Below are 17,476 nucleotides of genomic sequence, written 5' to 3'. Positions count from 1 at the left end.
GAAAATACTCGGAAGCTGGCCCCGTTAGCCAGCTATATGCTTTGTACGTATGTACTGCTTTTGCCGCCCTAGACGTGGAACGTAGGTGGTGTGTTCCGGACATGGAGATTATCTAACTCAGGGCCTATTTTTTTTCTCTGACGTTTTACGGGCATCGACTTTTGTGGTCATTAGCACTTCAAAAAGAAAAAATATTCCTCTCCCATCCTGTTAAAAACACACACAACAGTCAGAAGACTGGTCTTGTCAGTATAGATCATCTACTAAACAGACTTGTCATGGGATTAAAAATCAAAAGAAATACAATATGGAAGGGTGTAAACGGCCCTTACTACTTAAAAACATAAACCATTTCTAATGAAACTTTGTCGGATATTCAAAACTATTTCAAATAAGCACTCCAAAAATAACATTATAACATATTACTTAATTTGAAAATACACACGTTCACAAAATTTATTTAACATATAATGACAAGGTTGTAAAGGGCCCCTGCTACATAACAACATACAGATGTTAAATTTGTCAAAACATATAAAAACGAGCTTCATCATAATGCCTATCGCCTAGGTTTTCCCTTAGGCCATTCTTTTGTTCCTCTTCTGTATCTTTCTGAAGGCCTCGATGTCAAATTCTGCGGTGTCTGATGCATCCGAGATGGATTTTTCAGTTCAACCGGTGGAAATCGCGGAGAATCTCCTGCTGCCGGCATCAGGCGACACCGGCTCCTGTGGTACGGTGAGTAGTACGTCACAGCCCAAACTGGGTGCACTCACCGATAAAACATGTTGGACGTTCTAAGTGCTCGTCTTCTCTGCTAAAGACCTACGTGATTTTGGGGGCTTCATTTTTGTGTTTTACAAGTCTTTTTTTTAGGATTTTCACCTCTATGTTGTCAATTCTCTGAACGGGGATATCGGTGTACTTTTGGTTCAGGCTTCTTCTCTTGCCTGCATTCACTGTCCATCGTCTTCAAACGTTCATTAAGGAGACGAACTCTCTTGCTTCACAGCTGGTGTCTCCTTCTCTCATTTTATGCTATCCACTCTGGTCGGACGATTCTTAAATTTATTGCCGATGATACGTTCAACCATAGTTGCCAACGCTGGAGCCAGTTCCGCAATCACATCAGTTGCATTGAAGGAGGCTGCAGAATATGACTCGGCTAGTGCATATGACATTATCTTCGGCGATCTACAGTTCACAATTTTCTTCGCTTCGACGTAGCTCACCTTTCGAGTTGCTTTAATCTCTTGAATTACTACCTCTTCTTTATATATTGGAAAATTTCTAGATCTCGCCGAAAGATCCTCCTGATATATGATGCACACAGGTGGATCCCTGCATGGGTCATCAAGATGTAGCTGTTCACCACAAATACAGATGTGTTTTTTAGTCCAACGTGCGACAAGTGTGTCCATATCGCTAACATCCAACGCATCGCAATGGCGTTGGGACTAATGGACGGACGTCTCGGCTATGAAAGCCGGCTTTTATCTTTTCTGGGCACTTTGGCTTCTTGAAAGTCAAAACGTGCGGCGCAAAGGGTTGTATGTTTCCACTGCGCCGGTTGTTCAATCAACGGCAAGTCATAACTTCCTTATCACTGAATTTCTCGACGATCTCCTCTTCGGTGCAATTCAACAAGTCTCTGCAGACAAATACACCCGTCGACGTATTTAGGGTTTCGTGTGGTATTTCAACGTCTAGTAGTCCAATATTCTTCGGCTTTGACAAACTTGAGGATTATAAATCATTGACCGCTTTAACGAAAAGTCGTACTGTAATCTTCCTTACATCCTTTACCGGTTCACCAGCAGCTTCCGTGATGCCTGTGACTATCACGAAAGAACTTTTGCCTTTCGGCCGAAACTTGGATCGATCCGTCTTCTCAATTACCAAAAACTCTCATCTGTATCGATAACTCAACACTGTTCCTCCTCTTTGCCTGCGAAGAGGCTCTCCAGGACGGTGATTTTTACGTGGACCCTCTGCCACGGATGTTGTAGAAATTGAAAAATCCATAGCCTAAATTTATCTCAGTCGGTATGTCAAGGTGCGGGAGGATAGACGGATGAGTTTAAAACAAACAAAAATTAAATCTTAATTCAAGGTAAATGAAAAAGATCATGAAGCAAGTTTCAACCTGTTTAAGTGATATTGTGAAATAATACAGAAGTGATATTCCCAAACGATAGATATTCTGGTTCAATTTTACCAGCTTTGATTTAATTTTGGTTTGCAAATATTTCACCAGCTGATGCTCGATTTGGAAGAGATGAACAACAATTTTTTCCAAGAAAAATAATGCAACATTCTTTCATTTCGCAGTAATGAAGGTAAAGATAATCTCGTTTAATAGAGTTTTCAAAAATATTTTTTGGATATAATAGTAATAACGTATGTAGGTGTATGAATATATATATATATTTAAATTGTAACAAGACTTATATAACGGACCGTAGTAACGGATTCCTGTCAATTACAAAGAAAGTAGTAGATAATATAATAATGGGAGGAATCCAGTGAAGGTCTAAAAGGAAATTTTTGGTATAGCTAACAGGTCCGTTTAACAATTACACTTTGTTATACTGCCCGCTGACACAACTAAACAGATGTTGTTCTGTGAGAAGTGTTACCCGACCCAGGTTAGGATTGCATAGGAATGAAAGGCCTCAGTTGATGTTTCTCACGCTCAACCGGTACTGCAGGTAAAGAAGATAGAGTGTAAATAGTCCAGAGAAGACCAGTTGACTATCATTCTAAGCGAGATGTTATAACGTCAGTCTACCAGATGAGAGTCTGCGGGATGTCAACCTGCGAGGTGGAGTATTCTGCGGAGAAGCGAATTTCTAGTGTGAATTAAGTTCGACGCGATTAACCTGACCTCAAAAGTAATTCCAGGGTGGGCAGAACATAAAAAAGAAATGGGACGGTGAGTTAATGTTAAAACTACAGGTGAAAGATATAATGTACTAAATTTCATTCGTAAATTGTTAGGTAATTTATTTTGTAATTTTATTTCATTTGCCTAACAAACAACCTTGTTAGGCAAAGTTATTTTCAATGAAAGAACTTTATAGTTGTCTTATCTATTGTTTTCTTGTTGTTAATATAATATTAGTGGTTTTAAAGTGTTACGACTAGCAGTCATGTAATTGTCTTTTGTCAATGGGACTGAATTATATTTAACTACCTGCGAATAAATCCTGACGATTATTTTAAATTCTGTTTTGTATGTAATCATTGTTTGTTATTATTATTATCCTGGTTGTGATTACTACAATTATTATTATTTGTTTAGTATTGACATTTATTATTATTGTTATTATTTGCTGCTGTCATTATTCTTATTATTCTGATTATTGTTGTAGTTGTGATTACAGCTTTTCTTATTTGTTTTATTATTGCCGTTTTTTATTATTATTACTGTCATTATTGTTATTATTGATTTGTCTTGTTTTGGTTATGTTTATGATCCAGTAAATTTGAATTATATAGACATATTTAATTGTCAATTTCTCAAATACTAACCGAGCCGCAAACAAGTGGCAATATATATATATATATATATATATATATATATATATATATATATATATATATATATATATATACACACATTGACGATAAGCCACATAAATTGAAATTTTGTAATATGTATATGTTGATGAATAAAATTAGAGCTGAAAATAATATCAGAAACACGACTAAATACTGGAAACTAATAAAGTTTTATCATTTTGAACTTTTAAACAGTTTTCTTTCAGGTATGTTCAGAAAGTTCAATAACATTTTGTATTCACTTATTAGCTGAAATTGAGTGACAACTTCTAACATGAAAACATGTTACTGCATTATGGAAATAAGTATACACGAATGTAAGAAACCTGAAATTATGAGTTGCTACCCTAAAATAATGTGAGATTTTTCAAAATTTTGTCAAACTATTTATTTTCCTATACAAAAAGTTTACGAAGATTCTAAAAAATTTATTAAGAACATTGGAACGTTTTTATTCAACGGGTGGATTCCAATAAAAGCACTTAGATTGTGTATACATAACATCGTTAACAAAGCTAACTGCTATTTTTAAAGAAGATTCATAGCTGTATATTTTCAAATATTTAATAGTTAGATAAACTACAACTACTACTACTACTACTACTTTTAAACCTTAGATAAAAGTATTTAATAATAATAATTGATTACTCCTGAAATATTTTCATAAGGCAATTTAAAAATATGTATATCTGTGGGCATAAAGTAAACTTAAAATAAGATTCTCAGCAGACGCATTTTATAACTGTACTTATCTACCCTACCATAATGTAATGGTAATTCGGAACTTATTCATACAGCCCAGAAAGTAACAAATAAGACTAAAGAAAGTTCATTAAACTTGCATCGATTATATCACAATCGAGTACTGTAGTTTAGACACAAACAGCAGACTATATTAATGGTAGACAGTCAAGGGTAATGAGAAAATAACAAGACCGTTATTAATGGACACCGATACAATCGCATTGATTAATCCTTAGCCGTACGTTCATCGTAATTGCTTATTTTTCCTTCAAACTAATTTGGTCTCAGCAACTACATACAACTAATAAAAATATTGACTTAGTTTTTTTGAAAATAACTGAAAATGATTAAGAAATCGTTTATCGTAAAAACTATTTGTTATTAATTACTAATTTCTCAAATATTTTTTTTTTTTATAATCTGTCTTTAACTACTGTTACTACTAATCAATTTTACTTTTATTATTTATATTTATATTCTCTATCTACATCTATTTACTCGTATCTACATTATATTACTTTATTAATTATCTAATAATTAATTACTTCTGGCATAAAGAAAATTATTATTCTTCTTCTTCACTGTGCTGTATAAACCTTTTTATCGGTAAGCATTTTAAGTGTTGACAAAAATTGATGATTAAAAATAGTCAATATGTGAATATTTATCTTAATAAATAAATAAATGGATTATTATTTCCCGTTAGCATAAAAAATATATTTCAGTTAAATACTCAAATACCACTGGTAAAAAATTGCAAACTAAATAGTCTTGTAATATTATAAAATATAAATTTAAAATTAATTATTGCAAAACAAAAACCAATAAAAATAAATAGGGGAAAACTATACTATTGTATGTAAAGTTGTATAAACAACTATATAGTTGTTAGTTAAAATAATTATACAAAAAAATATGATTGACAGATTGAATTTATTTTAGTTATTAATTCTGAGTTTGTGGCCCGATATTCCTTTAAAAAGTTTACTGATAAACTATGCGGTTTCTAATAGAATCCATAATTTTCTATACACATTATAACGTTTATATAAGAAACCAAAGTTTTGGAAAAAATTAAGAAACTGTACAACATTAGATACTATTATTGAATTTGCACGATTGAATTTTTTTTGTCTGTGTTGGTATGCAATCCAATATAAACCGCTCTCCCAACCGTTTGTTGAAGGGTGGAGGTAGAATTTACGTCTATCAGTTTAAATGACGGTTGTTTGATTTTGATTCAAGTACTAGGTTGAAATCCGATTACTGGTATTTGTAGTTACTTTTAATTACATTTTATTTCATTCCTGTGTTATCGGTGTTGTTAGATTTTTTTTGTTCAATTAACAGCAATGTCAACCCGGCCATTGTAAGACATAACAAGACCAACTACTAAAATTATAATTGGATTTACAGCCTTTTGTGAAACAGTACACTCGATAAAATTTGTTGTATTCTCAGATTGCTCTTAGCTATTTGTTAAACCAACACTCTTTAAGCAAATATTTAATTTTAACACTTTAAAATTTTATTTTCGCTTAACTTATCGTATTATACTACATAATTTTTTAGTAACAAGTACACTTTATTCAAAACAAAAATTAAATAGTATACCAACATTAAAGAAAAACGGAGGGTAATTTATTCTTCCTAAAACTGGAATAAAATTCTTTAGTATGAATAAACACATTTAATGAGACTTAGCATTTTTTATTAAAATAAGTGTTATTAAATTAATTATTTTATCTAACTAATGCGGTCTTGGAACATTATCATCCTAAAAATTACACTTCCGTAAATTTTCTATTAAAACTGTTTCTTTATTTGTTCATTAATTTATATTTTACTCCTTTTAAGTTTCTCTAAAAAACTGAACGGCTTTAGAACAATAGTATTTTGGAAACCAGTAACAATGTTGTCGGTTAGTAATTGCATTTATCGTATGAGCAAATGGAATTAGAATTTTCAAACTTTTAACTATGTAGCCAAAAAAACTAATTAATAGAAAGATTGTGTGACGTAAAGCCGGTAAGATTTTTACATGTTATTTATAAAAACGTTTGTAACAATATATTCAGAGTGAAAACAATATCTAAAAATAGTTTTAATTATATTAACAGAAGTTCTTTGCCGTGAACATTCAGTGTGTTCTTTACCATGAACATCAGTGTTACTGTGGTTCACTAGTTTCTTACGCTCTTCTGTAAAAGCCGCAAACCGCATGAAGCAAGCTGCATGTGCATTCAGTGTGATAGTATTTGAAGAAAACATCGTTACAGCTTTTTTTAAAATAATATAGGAACTGATAAAATTAAAAGAGTATCAAAGAAAAATTTGACAAACAGGGAATAATGCTCCTTTTGGTAAAAGTGGTGCATAGGTTCGTAAAATTATCAATGGCACAATAATTTTACTGTCGGGAAAAATTACTTAATTGTTATACAATAATATTGAAACCAACAATATAAAGTATTATTGCATCTTTGGATTTTAATATCAGGATTTTATATATTTATTATATTTTTTTAAAATTGTATTAAAATATTTTTTTTTGTCTAGCCTGTTGTTGTATTTAACTTTTTGAAATTTTAAGTACAAGAGTATAGGTTTTGTTGTTTTACATTTTTTATAAACTTGTTGAGCATTTGCTTCCATGTAGTTACGTTTGGTAAAATCGTGGTGAAATATGTTTGGAATATAAAAAAAAACCGCTTTAATCCTCATATGAGTAATGGGGTTGTATAATCTTAAACAAACCGCTAACTTTGAAATTATTACGTCATCGCATCGTAAGGTTGAATTCTATTCATAGTTCACGGTTTTCTGTTGTCGTTTAACAAATATTCATTTCCCTTTTTAAACAGAAAGTAAGAAAGAGATTGAATAACTTATTATTTCTCAAAATTCTATTAAATACGCCGTTAGTACTACATATGTTAAGTAATGCGCAAAAAAAATTTTGTTTTAATCAATTTAAGTAAGTAAATTCAAGTACAATCCTTTTTAAAGCGGTGTAGGATAGGATATTGTGATTATAATAATTATTTCATTATAAAAACTTTTATGTAAAATTTATATTTTTGTCCTAAGCTTTATTTATTTATTAAATATATTTTTAGAATAAATTAATTTCAATTCTGAAATTTAATTTCTGAATTAATTTTAATTTCAGAATTTACATTAACGTTTATTGTTAAGCAGGCAAAGAGATCATTCATATGTCAAGCGATCTATATTATATAGTATAAAATTATGTTTATTGTTATATTTCCATTTTGAATCTAACGTAACTGAATTTACGCAAATTCAATTCATGAACTTTACGTTGTAGCTACTGAGAGAAATATTTAATTAAATAAATAATTATATCGCTAAATCCATTTTAGTCTGATTTAGACAACTGTAATTTACTCTTTCCTAGCCAAATTTCGTTTAAGCTAGATTGTACACTAATAATAACATGTGAAGAATTGATGTTTCCTTATCTTCGTATTACTATGAATTAATATTCTCTAAGATAAATAATAAATAATTATTGTCTTTTTTTAATTTTTACATTAAATCCTTGTTTTTCATTAAATTATCTGAAACCAAATTCTGTATATTTATTTCGGCATTAATGTCACTGCAGTATTGTGTTTCTTCTTTGTAAATAATTGTAGAGCTAACGTAATTCTCGATTCTATATTTAACTAAACATCCTAAGCAAATTATGTAATTTTTTTTCATAAATCTTGACCACTTGGAAACTGAAAGAAACTCATTAACGATAATGTAATTCTATAAGCTAAATTTAAGTTGGTATTTTAATTTTTTAAATTAAAAATAATTATGTAACAATTAATAATTTATAGCTAATGATCAAGGCCCAAAAGTTAAGGATTATTTTTGTTGTATTTTCTAAAATATTTATATAAAACTTTTTTAGTTTTATTTTACTATGTTCTACAGTATTAAATACTCCATTAAAATCGTAAGATCATACGGTCTACGTATATTAAATTAACACTCTTTGAATCTTCAATTTTATTGTACCTTTTGTTACTTTTTAACTTTTGTTTAACCTTCTTGTCTTTTTATGTATAATATTTTAATAATTAAAATTAAAAAAAGTTTTAAGATTTTGTGTACGATTTTTGTGTGTGTTGTGTTTGAGTATCTACATTAGAGTGGTCCAAATAGGGCAAAATTTTTGTCGAAAAACGTGCACCCCCTGATTTAAAAGTACTCTCAAAAACAAAATTTTTGATGCGTTGATGAACCCTTTCCGTTCGAAAAAAGTTATCCCCCACTCCACTTGAATTTTAAAGGGGATTTAACATGGGTTTTAGGTTATTTTCAAGTCGTAACCATATAGCGCTAGCATGTTTCATCACAAAACTTCAAAAATAACGTATATAAGGGGTTTTGGGGTCGGAGAACACGAATTTGAAGTCAAAAATTTATTTTGGCAAATTGTAACTGTCAAAATCGATGTCAATCAATTGACAACTAGCGTTTTTATGTATAAAAATCAATGGTAGACATTACAAATAAAGTTAATAAGGGTTTTCGAGGTCGGAGAACACGAATTTTAAGTTAAAAACTTATTTTGACAAGTTTAAACTATCAAAATCGCTGCCAATTAATTGACAACTAGTTTTTTTATGTAGAAAAATCAATGTTAGACATTACAAACAACGTTAATTAGGGATTTTGGGGTCGGAGAACACGAATTTGAAGTGAAAAAATTGTTTTGACACATTAAAACTGTTGAAGTCGTTGTCAATTAAAAAAAAATCTGAAGGATAGATTCAAAAAGATCAACTCCCATTTTATTTAAAAAATTTTATATTCATGTATATAATTATTCAAATAATGTTGTTAAAATTTTATGATTTCTATTTCTATTATTGTATTACATTACATATGTAATGTAATTATATACATTTGGATGTTTTTTGCGATGATCATTTACAATTTGTAGTATATATTGCAATTGACTTTCATCTCTAGTGAATTTACATCTAAATTCTTTCACCAACTTAACCATTCTTTCTGAGCAGTCATTGACGACCTTTAGATTTTTAACACCATTCAAAGCAGCCAAATAATCTTCGTTTTCGCTTCACTTACATGGATCAATTTCTAGAAAGCTAGTCGCAAGTTCGAATCGTTTAAAAAAATTCAAGGACTCAGTGTTGACAAAAAAGTCGATTTCTTTGTTTAACAATTCGTTAACATTTTTAGTTTCGTAGCGTTTCGTGTGAGCAGGTTCGTTATCATAATCACAATCATCATCTGTCGCAGATAATTAATTTTCGTAAATTTCACCCGAAATTGCTAGTTTTTCAACCATTTTCGGTTTTAATTCGGTTGAGATTTCTTCATAAAAAAGAGCTAGCGTACCTAGCCAAAATGAGTTTTTTTACTTCAAATTCGTGTTCTTCGACCCCAAAAACCCTAATTAACGTTGTTTGTAATGTCTAACATTGATTTTCCTTCATAAGAACGCTAGTTGTCAATTGATTGACATCGATTTTGACAGTTACAATGTGTCAAAATAAGTTTTTGACTTCAAATTCGCGTTGTCGGACCCCAAAAACCCTTATATTAAGTACCCTTATATAAGGTACCCTTATATATTATAGTAACCCTTATATAAGTTTTGTGATGAAACATGCTAGCGCTATATCGTCACGACTTGAAAATAACCTAAAACCCATGTTAAATCCCCTTTAAAATTCAAGTGCGGTGGGGGATGACTTTCTTTGAACGGAAAGGGTTCATCAACGCGTCAAAAATGTTGTTTTTGAGAGTACTTCTAAATCAGGAGGTGCACGTTTATCGACAAAAATTTTTCCCTATTTGGACCACTCTAATCTACATACCCCAAAGAAATTTATATTCACTTCAAAACGCCAAATTATCAGACTTCAAGCTTAATAATACAATATTAAAAATTAAAACCAAAATTTGAGACTAAAAGGCATTGCATTCAGTTAACGTAACACTTTTTAAAAATACTTATTATACTCACCGACAGTTTCTGAGATGATTCATTTCCGGATCCTTCTATTTTGTTTGTAGTTGTAGTTGTAGTAACAACACTTCCTCCATTTGCTCCCATTAATGAATTACTTGATGAAAGCTGTTGATTTTTAGCTGCCATTTCTAATAACTGATTAAAAAATAAAACAGATTATTAGCGATAATCCTTAATTCTTGTGTAAAATATTTGGATTTTAATTAATTGTAAAATAACCATCTATCCTTATGGATAATTACAAAATTTAAACTACCTTAAGCTTTCAGGCTAAAGGGAGATGAATCAGTATACGGTTTTATAATAATGTAACTTTAGAACTTTTAAATAGTTCATAAGAATCGTTTGTAAGGTTCATAATAATCTATAACAAAAAAATTTGTTTATGCTACTATAAAAATTACCTGAATTTACCAGTATCGCAAAGAATATATTTAGAAGAAGAATCTCTTACTGGAACAAGAATCTAATTCACACTTCATTTTCCTTTAATTCATGTTTGAATTGTTTTGAAATTCTTCAGCAAACATTCCGTAATACTAAATTCATGAGTACGTTAAAACCAGTGTTTTAGAACGCTCATGTAATTTTTAAAAAATTAGCCGTGACTTGTGTCTGATCATCTAAGACTATAGCGCTTTGGCGCTGGCATCTGCCAGCGCCAAAGCGCTACCAGCCTTCTATCTAGAAGGCTGGTACGTATTTAATTATTATTTAATGAAGTATTTTATACAAAACTGCTTTTCTGAATAAATAATTGGCACTGTACATTTTAATTTTTTTTCTGTTGCTCCCGTTTTGTAAGTAAAATGTAAAATAATAAGTCGTAACGGTATTTAACATGGAAGAACCATTAGTAATAACCAGACGTCCTTCTTTACCTAAGTCTCTTAAAAGAATAGTTAAATAGCAAATATAACATTTATTTTTTTCACGAGGCCACAATAAAGTCATTTCGCATGAAGACAGCGATTCAGTTCTGTTACCTTACAAATTGTACACTAAAATTGTACGTTATTTTTTTTTTGTGGAATATAATAAAATGAACATAAAGAAAGAGAAATTTTCAATAACCCAGAAAATCTCGTGAAAGATGAAGAAGAATGGAAACAATGATAAACTTTCAGAGACGTGTACACAATAGTCTTATAGGAAACACTGCCGACATTAGCGGCTTTAAAACAGATCACCCGTAGATAAATTCCAAGAAAATAAATGAGAAGCATCGGTTTGTAAATAGAAGGCTGAAAATAATTGGATAAATGCGGCTGAAAAAATGATACCCGTTTCAAATAAGTAAATTATAAAAATCAGATGGAAAAGAAGAACATTTATTTTGATGTGTTAAATCAAATGATACTGTGATACAACTCAAGGAAAATTGATAATGAAATGATAATTTTATTGATGGCTACAAACCAGTCTTCTAAAAGCTGAATTGTTATTTGTACACCCGATATTGCTATACGAGAAATCACCAATATTTTTATGAATTAAATTTTACCATAAACAAGAATATTACCGGAAAAAGATGAATGTTAAGATTTGCCGCAAGTGGTTAGAAGGAATCTTAATATCAAACCTTATACCTCTACAAATTTTTATAATTGAGAATGGTTGCGAAATTAGTGTAAAAACACCATCAAATTGCACTAAATTTGAACTGTTAGAATGACTACAAAACTGAAATTTTGCTTCCTCAACAGACTTGTTAAAATTTTAGGAATTAGCGGTATTAAAGCCCCGTTGTGAAGAATAATATTATTGATGCAATATTAGAGGATTACGTTCACAACGAAATATAATTGCCGTCGTATAAAATCTGGTTTAACTAAGACCTGGACAATTATCCTTTAATATTATTATAAAAATTTCCGAAGTTACCTGTGAAAACAGGGTTCTAGGTTTGTAACTTTCGAGTAACTTTACTACTGGTATGGTTTGTGATAACACAATTCATAATTTTTGCAGTAACATTCATTGTATCAGAAGTTTGTTTTATGCTAATTGTCAGTAACCCAGAAATTTTACATCTAATCCAATAGTTATTTTATTTTAAAGATTTTTTAAATCTAGAATTAAAAAAAATAACTTAAGTATTCCTTATAAAATTAATAAACATAAAAATGTCACAAATTCACATTGATTAAATAAAATACGTAGGATAATTCATCATTAAAATTTAAAAATAAATTATATATCATTAAATTATCAGTTATAAAAACAATAGAATTCTATACCTGTTGATGTAATCCGCTTTTAATATCATGGTTAAAGGATTGACCAGCTTCTTGCAATAAAGCTTCAGAAAAACCATTAACATCACTAATGGATTCTTTACCACCTGCAGTAGATATTGTAGTAACGGTGGTTTCTGATTTTGAAGATTCACCTTCAGGAACAACGGTTGTTATTTCAGTGGTTGTCACTGTTTCTTCGGCATTACCGTTTTTATTGCCATTACCAGTAAGTAATACATTCTCCGTATATGAAGTCTCACTTTTTTTGGACATCTTGCTGTTTAATTTACCGGCTAATTGTTTTAAGAAGGCTAATTTTGCCATGGCCGCTTTCTTATAAGCTACTTCATCAAAGGTATTAGAAAGGTTATTATTCTCTGACAATTCATTTTTAGGAGAGCTACCAGTTGATTCTACAGTAACTGTTGTTTCTACTGTTGAAGATTTATTAGGTGTAGAATCTGTTTCAGGAGAGTCACCACTAGTGACAGAGACTGCATCGCTAGGAGGTTGCTCGTTTTCTTCTGCTGATAGCGGTGGTATTTCATTAGGTTGTGGGGTTTCTTCTGTTTTTTGTTCCTCCTGTGAACTTTCAGTAGATTCGGAGGGTGGGGGCGGAGCTTCACCTTCAGAACTGCCTTCTGCAGGTTTCTCTTCTGCTGGACTTTCTTCAATAGGAGATTGCTCACTACTTTCTGTTGCTGCTGGTGGTAATTCATCAGGTGGTGGTGGGGTTTCTTCGGATTTTTCTCCCTCACCTTCTGTTGGTTTTTCTTCCTCTGATGGACTTTCAATAGATTCATCAGATGGAGGAGGAACTCCACCTTCAGAATTTTCTTCTGCTGGTGGTGATTCTGCAGGTGGTGGGGTTTCCTCTGTTTTTTCTCCCTCACCTTCTGTTGGTTTTTCTTCCTCTGATGGACTTTCAATAGATTCATCAGATGGAGGAGGAACTCCACCTTCAGAATTTTCTTCTGCTGGTGGTGATTCTGCAGGTGGTGGGGTTTCCTCTGTTTTTTCTCCCTCACCTTCTGGTGGTTTTTCTTCCACCGGTGGGGTCGCAGTAGATTCATCAGATGGAGGTGGAACTCCACCTTCAGAACTTTCTTCTGTTGGTGGTGCTTCTTCAGGTGGTGCTGGGGTTTCCTCTGTTTTTTCTCCCTCACCTTCTGGTGGTTTTTCTTCCTCTGGTGGAGTCGCAGTAGATTCATCAGATGGAGGTGGAACTCCACCTTCAGAACTTTCTTCTGCTGGTGGTGCTTCTTCAGGTGGTGCTGGGGTTTCCTCTGTTTTTTCTCCCTCACCTTCTGGTGGTTTTTCTTCCTCTGGTGGAGTCGCAGTAGATTCATCAGATGAAGGTGGAACTCCACCTTCAGAACTTTCTTCTGCTGGTGGTGCTTCTTCAGGTGGTGCTGGGGTTTCCTCTGTTTTTTCTCCCTCACCTTCAGGTGGTTTTTCTTCCTCTGGTGGAGTGGCAGTAGATTCATCAGATGGAGGTGGAACTCCACCTTCAGAACTTTCTTCTGTTGGTGGTGCTTCTTCAGGTGGTGCTGGGGTTTCTTCTGTTTTTTCTTCCTCACCTTCTGGTGGTTTTTCTTCCTCTGGTGGAGTCGCAGTAGATTCATCAGATGGAGGTGGAACTCCACTTTCAGAACTTTCTTCTGCTGGTGGTGATTCTGCAGGTGGTGGGGTTTCCTCTGCTTTATCTCCCTCACCTTCTGGTGGTTTTTCTTCCTCTGGTGGAGTCGCAGTAGATTCATCAGATGGAGGTGGAACTCCACCTTCAGAACCTTCTTCTGTTGGTGGTGCTTCTTCAGGTGGTGCTGGGGTTTCCTCTGTTTTTTCTCCCTCACCTTCTGGTGGTTTTTCTTCCTCTGGTGGGGTCGCAGTAGATTCATCAGATGGAGGTGGAACTCCACCTTCAGAACTTTCTTCTGTTGGTGGTGCTTCTTCAGGTGGTGCTGGGGTTTCTTCTGTTTTTTCTTCCTCACCTTCTGGTGGTTTTTCTTCCACCGGTGGAGTTTCAGTAGATTCATCAGATGGAGGTGGAACTCCACCTTCAGAACTTTCTTCTGTTGGTGGTGCTTCTTCAGGTGGTGCTGGGGTTTCTTCTGTTTTTTCTTCCTCACCTTCTGGTGGTTTTTCTTCCACCGGTGCAGTTTCAGTAGATTCATCAGATGGAGGTGGAACTCCACCTTCAGAACTTTCTTCTGTTGGTGGTGCTTCTTCAGGTGGTGCTGGGGTTTCCTCTGTTTTTTCTCCCTCACCTTCTGGTGGTTTTTCTTCCTCTGGTGGAGTCGCAGTAGATTCATCAGATGGAGGTGGAACTCCACCTTCAGAACTTTCTTCTGCTGGTGGTGATTCTGCAGGTGGTGGGGTTTCCTCTGTTTTTTCTCCCTCACCTTCTGGTGGTTTTTCTTCCTCTGGTGGAGTCGCAGTAGATTCATCAGATGGAGGTGGAACTCCACCTTCAGAACTTTCTTCTGTTGGTGGTGCTTCTTCAGGTGGTGCTGGGGTTTCCTCTGTTTTTTCTCCCTCACCATCTGGTGGTTTTTCTTCCTCTGGTGGAGTCGCAGTAGATTCATCAGATGGAGGTGGTACTCCACCTTCAGAACTTTCTTCTGTTGGTGGTGCTTCTTCAGGTGGTGCTGGGGTTTCTTCTGTTTTTTCTCCCTCACCTTCTGGTGGTTTTTCTTCCACCGGTGGAGTTTCAGTAGATTCATCAGATGGAGGTGGTACTCCACCTTCAGAACTTTCTTCTGTTGGTGGTGCTTCTTCAGGTGGTGCTGGGGTTTCTTCTGTTTTTTCTCCCTCACCTTCTGGTGGTTTTTCTTCCACCGGTGGAGTTTCAGTAGATTCATCAGATGGAGGTGAAACTCCACCTTCAGAACTTTCTTCTGTTGGTGGTGCTTCTTCAGGTGGTGCTGGGGTTTCTTCTGTTTTTTCTCCCTCACCTTCTGGTGGTTTTTCTTCCTCTGGTGGAGTCGCAGTAGATTCATCAGATGGAGGTGGAACTCCACCTTCAGAACTTTCTTCTGTTGGTGGTGCTTCTTCAGGTGGTGCTGGGGTTTCCTCTGTTTTTTCTCCCTCACCTTCTGGTGGTTTTTCTTCCTCTGGTGGAGTCGCAGTAGATTCATCAGATGGAGGTGGAACTCCACCTTCAGAACTTTCTTCTGTTGGTGGTGCTTCTTCAGGTGGTGCTGGGGTTTCTTCTGTTTTTTCTCCCTCACCTTCTGGTGGTTTTTCTTCCACTGGTGGAGTTTCAGTAGATTCATCAGATGGAGGTGGAACTCCACCTTCAGAACTTTCTTCTGTTGGTGGTGCTTCTTCAGGTGGTGCTGGGGTTTCTTCTGTTTTTTCTCCCTCACCTTCTGGTGGTTTTTCTTCCACCGGTGGAGTTTCAGTAGATTCATCAGATGGAGGTGGAACTCCACCTTCAGAACTTTCTTCTGTTGGTGGTGCTTCTTCAGGTGGTGCTGGGGTTTCTTCTGTTTTTTCTTCTTCACCTTCTGGTGGTTTTTCTTCCACCGGTGGAGTTTCAGTAGATTCATCAGATGGAGGTGGAACTCCACCTTCAGAACTTTCTTCTGTTGGTGGTGCTTCTTCAGGTGGTGCTGGGGTTTCTTCTGTTTTTTCTTCCTCACCTTCTGGTGGTTTTTCTTCCTCCGGTGGGTGTTCAGTTGATTCATCCGAAGGAGGAGGAGCTTCATTTTCAGGACTTTCTTCTGGTGGTTTCTCTTCTGCCGGACTTTCTTCATTTGGAGATTGCTCACTGTCTTCTGTGGCTAGTGGTGATTCTTCAGGTGGTGGGGCTTCCTCGGGTTTTTGTTCCACATCTTCTGGTGGTTTTTCTTCTGAAGGAGCTTCTTCGTTAGGAGGTTTCTCACCTTCTTGTGTTGCTGCTGGTGCTTCTTCAGGTGGTGGCATTTCTTCAGTTTTTACTTCCTCATCTTCGGGAATTTTTTCATCAGGCGGACTTTCTGTTATATCATCGGAAGGAGTGGGAGCTTCACTTTCAGGACTTTCTTCTGGTGGTTTTTCTTCTGCAGGAGTTTCTTCCTTAGGAGGTTGCTCGTCTTCTTCTGTAGCAGGTAGTGATTCATCATTTGTTGTTGTTTCTTCAATTTTATCATCGATGGGTGAATTTACAGCTGTTTCATCTGGTGCTGGAGCCGTTTCCTTTTCACTTTTTTCACCTTCTTGTTTATCATCACCTTCTATTTGATTATTTTCTTCTGTTACTAACGGTGGAAGTACGTCCGTCACTGTGTGAAATATTGTTGGTTTGCCATTTTCTATTATTTCATTTGTTTCTTTTTTTTCGGTAAATGGTTCTTTATTCCCATACGTTTCAACGACTGTCGTTGTGGTTGTTTTTATTGTTTTGCTTACCGTATCTGGTTTTATATCCACGTACTCTATTGTTTGGATTGTTTCACTTGGTGTTTGTATTATTGTTACCGGTGGTGTTTCCCCATGATCATCAGTTATTATTGTTTGTACTATATTTTGTTTCTCATTTTTCGTTTCTGTGGATAAATTTTCGCTTTGTTTTATAATTATAGCTTCGTTACAAATTAACTTTCTTTCAGTTTTTGTTACTTCACTTGGTAACGTAGCTACCGAGGTCGTTGTTGTAGTTTTTGTACTTTCTGAAATACCTGAATCAGTAATTGATACGCATTCTTGCTTTTCCCCGCCAGTTCCCAATTTTTTATTAAAAAGGTTAGTTCCAGCCATTGACAAGGCATATTTTAGTAACCTGTCTTCGTTTATACGAGGTCCTGGGACAGCATTTTCGTAGCTTGATATTTTATTATCTGTAAAATCATCAATTATATTTTGTCTTATATTTGTTCCAGTAGTACCACTCAGACTGTTAAATAAACTGGCACTGTCTTGT

The sequence above is a fragment of the Lycorma delicatula genome, chromosome 1 (assembly GCF_047948215.1).
Source record: "Lycorma delicatula isolate Av1 chromosome 1, ASM4794821v1, whole genome shotgun sequence".
Lineage (NCBI taxonomy): Eukaryota > Metazoa > Arthropoda > Insecta > Hemiptera > Fulgoridae > Lycorma > Lycorma delicatula.
This window is presented reverse-complemented; position numbering follows the sequence as displayed.